The sequence below is a fragment of the Rattus norvegicus genome, chromosome 11, assembly GCF_021556685.1.
Source record: "Rattus norvegicus strain SHRSP/BbbUtx chromosome 11, alternate assembly SHRSP_T2T, whole genome shotgun sequence".
NCBI lineage: Eukaryota > Metazoa > Chordata > Mammalia > Rodentia > Muridae > Rattus > Rattus norvegicus.
Window position 1 is genome coordinate 58,582,252 of NC_141544.1, and position 3,882 is coordinate 58,586,133.

Genomic DNA, 3,882 nt, shown 5'->3' on the forward strand with positions numbered 1-3,882 from the left:
GGGAAAACCTATATGACAATTGTATGGATGATTACTTTTTTTTCAGTTTAAAAAATTGTATGGATATGTGTTTTGCCAGCACATATGTATGTACACCATGTGCATGCTGGGTATCCAGGGAGGTCAGAAAAGGGCATTGGATCCCCTCAAACTGGCACTGCAGGTGTCTGTAAGCTGCTAAGTGGGTGCTGGAAACAGAACCTGGGTCCCCTGCAAGTGCTATATGTGCTCTTGACTGATGAGACATTCTTCTAACTCCTTCATGAATGCTTTTAGAGTTTTTCTGACTGACGATAAACTGGTGAAATGTTTTTAAAGGACTTGATGTGTGAAGGAAAGATTGTTGACACTTAATATAGGAATTGAAAAAATTAAAACACGTAAGTAAACCAGGCTTGGCAGTTCATATCTGTGATCCCTGCCCCTGGGAGGCTGAGGTAGGAGAGGAGGATCATGGGGTTAAAGTCATCCTTTACTGCATATAGTGAGTTTAAAGCCAGGATGGGCTATAGGACACCTTGTTTCAAAAAATAAAAATGAGAGAGAGGGGAGAGAGAGAGAGAGAGAGAGAGAGAGAGAGAGAGAGAGAGAGAGAGAGAGAGAGGAGTGTTAGTTAAAGACATATTAGAGGTGTTGATAAGATCATCCAGAGAAGACACAAAACTACTCAGTGGGAGACTTCAGGGGCTTTCAAGGGTAATTTGAGTTACATGAGATTTTTTTCCCCTCATTTTTTTGGGCTTACATGCCCCATCCTAGGATAAGATGTGACTCTCTTTATAAAGAATAAAGAAAGTCAAGAAATAAGGAAGGAAAGAAGGAAGAAAGAGAAGACTAGAATTTGACCTAAGTTTACACTGAAGTTGGTAGGGTTGTTAGAGGAATATTGAGAGCAGAAGAGGTCCTGATGTCTCCCTTTCTAGATTGTAAGTGTTCAGGAAGGGCCTCGAACTTGAACAAAACCGAAGTCTCAGCAGTTATGAAATCGAAGCAGTTCCCTTAGTGTGTTGTGTTGTCATTGGAGAATAAAGAGGTCTTGTTTCCTTTTCACTCATTGGTGCTTCCTTGGGATCTTCCAATGCCACTTCTACTAAATGTCTTGTCTTCTAATTTCTAATCATACAGTTCGCATGCAACATGAAGCCTCTGTGAAGGTTTTAGACTTCCTGGTTCCTCCGAGCACTCTTTATGTAAGTCACTGTGGTTGGCAGGCCTGAGTGGGAATGCATGTTCCCATGAGAAAAGCTAATCATGGCGGCAAAGGCTGGAGTTGTGATGGAGGACAGACACAGGGTGACACAGATTCAGTGAGCCCTGGGACACACCAGGATGCCTTTCAAAAATGAGATAAAAGTTGACGTAAAGATGAATTTGTTTCTTTGTCATGGGGGCCAGATTTCAAGTTTCCTCTTGGAATTTGTGGCCCTAGTTTTGTGTCAGGATGCCCATTTAGTAAGGACATCCAACGGTTTTGGTTCACACTGACTGAGAAACCACCAAGGCTTTTTTTTTTTCCACTCCAAAAGGAAGATGAGCAACAGACAAGCAATTATGACGTCGCCACCCATAAAACATAGGAAGCTACTTTTGTGACCTCATCATGAATTCTGAAACGTGTTAGTGACTCGGATGCCCTCATTACTGTAAGAGTTCCCGGGGCCTATTCATCTAACTTTGCATTCCAAAGAAAAAGGATATAGCCTTTTGTTAACTTAGGACATTTTCATTTAACAATGTAGTTAAATACACGGGTCATGTAGGTTATGCTTCTAGGCTAATCAGTGGGGAAAACTTGGGATCAAATCTCTACTTCTTCCATTGTCCAGGCCAGGAAGGGGAGCAGTTTCCCTACTCTCTTTCCCTTTTGTCCTAACTCAGTCTTTTATTGACAGGAAAGTTACAGTGCGATGTCTGACTGTTCAGCGAAAATGAAGAATGGTGAAAACGCAAATCCCTCAGCATTCACGGTACAGACTTAATGATGGAAAAGACCCAGTTGGCTTTGATACCACTGGGATTGAAATTTCAGACTCGGAGGATGACTCACTGCTTTGCTGTGTCATGAGTTTCATTCTGAAATGAAATACACTCTGTGGTTTCATTTGAGGCTTCGTGTTGATGCAAAAAGGAAATGAGCCCATATTGGGAAGTTGGGTTGAAATACACATGTTGTACCAAGTTGTTACCCGGCCATCCTTACGCCCTGTGCTTTGGTCTTACCACACTGTTTTAGCATCAGTTCACACCTATCAGTCTTCCTCCCTTGTCTGGGAATTGGGTTAAGCAACTAGAATGTGTGCAGAGAGCAGCCTGGGAATGAAGCACCAATTATCATCTCTGTGTGGATGATGTCCTGGCCTCAGACCTTCCTGGGTTGGTACTGAGGTGAGAATGTTCATCTTTATGGCATGCCCACTCTCCAGTCTTGTTTTACGAAAGCCATTTTACAGTGTTACCTTATAATAGTTACATCTTCAAGCTTGGATATTCTCCCAAGACCAATGAGTAGTGAGAACTGGGAAGAGGAGTAGAAGTAAAGTTGTAGTGGAGAATGAAAAGAAATCAAAACAAAGCCACCAAGACCTTCTACATGCTAGGGAACACTCTAATACTAGGCTATACCTTCATTTCCAAATATCGGTCTTTTATAAATGTAGTTAAGGATTTCAAACTTATTTCCACATTTTTGAGTATGTTTGAAGTTCCAGAGAACTCTGAGGGTGGTTGATTTCCAAGACTGTCAGGATGAGAGGTACCAGGCCAGAAAGAGAACAAAAATAAATCCTGTATTTAACAAAATCAACCAAGTTGTTCCCCTTAGTGTTTTGATAGACAACTTTTCATTCAAAGCCAGACTAACACTGGTTTTCCTCTTACTCTGAGACCCCAGGGAAGTCACTTGATCCATTACTTATTTGTTTATTTTCAGGCTGGGATGATAATGATGTGCCAAACCTCAGCGTGCGGCTGTTAGGAGGATCAAATGAGACCATCCATTCACCTCACACCTTCAACCCTGAGTACCAATAAATGCGAGCACTTAGTGACAAAAAAGGGAACAGGAAGCATCAGTAATAAGTCCCTGAGAGATGTTTTTAACCTTAATTTGTTATCTGATTGATTCAGTGTGTGGATGTGATGTGATGTGTGGGAGTGTATCTTTGTGTATGCGATTGTGGGGAGAACAGAGGTTAATGGTAGGCATCTTCCTCTAGCTCTCTCCACCTTACTTTTTGTGATGGAGTTTCTCATTGTACCTAGAGCTCACCATTTCAGCTAAACTCAGCTAGCCAATGCCCTCCGGGGACCCACTTTTCTCTGCCTGTCCATTTTCCCCAGCACAATTGATATGGACATGAATTGGCATGCCTGCCTTTTTATGGGTGCTGGAGATCTGAACGCAGACTCACAGCTGTACAGCAAGCATTTTATCCAGAGAGGTATCTCCCACATCTTCCATTTGACTTTAATCCGCAGATAATATATTGCTAATCCACAGGTAATATATTGTTTTGATTAAATATGGCATGTACTGTTCTCATGTAATACAGTGCCATTATAATGAGTATACACAAAGAATTTTAGAATGTGAAAACACTTAAAAACCACATAATCTGTTATTTTTAAGTAAACGAGTCTAGCTACATCATTGGTAGGCTTTGATGATGTGCTCTGAGATCAGAATTTGTGCAGGTAAACTGCACTGGTTATGGCTGTCTGAAGCTCTCATAAGACTGCAGATTTAAAATTCAGAGAGTGGCCTCTTTTCTGATAACTTAAAGGCTGTCTTTGTCATTTAAAGTAGAATGACCATGCAGTCTAAGAGAGAAACATGCAGTTTTACTTTTAAATATTTATTTTACTTGTAATTATGTGTCTGTG

At 41.1% G+C, this 3,882-nt stretch overlaps 1 long non-coding RNA gene across 2 annotated transcripts; it reads left to right on the forward strand.

Moving 5' to 3' along the window:
• Nucleotides 1-1,570: 1,570 nt before the first annotated feature.
• LOC108352329 (uncharacterized) lies at nt 1,571-2,182 on the forward strand. 2 transcript variants are annotated; one of them, XR_015633044.1, is made up of 2 exons: nt 1,571-1,643; nt 1,893-2,182. It is a non-coding gene; the product is annotated as an uncharacterized LOC108352329 (long non-coding RNA). The 2 variants fall into 2 exon arrangements; XR_015633045.1 differs by lacking the exon at nt 1,571-1,643 and adding an exon at nt 1,649-1,756.
• Nucleotides 2,183-3,882: the final 1,700 nt, after the last annotated feature.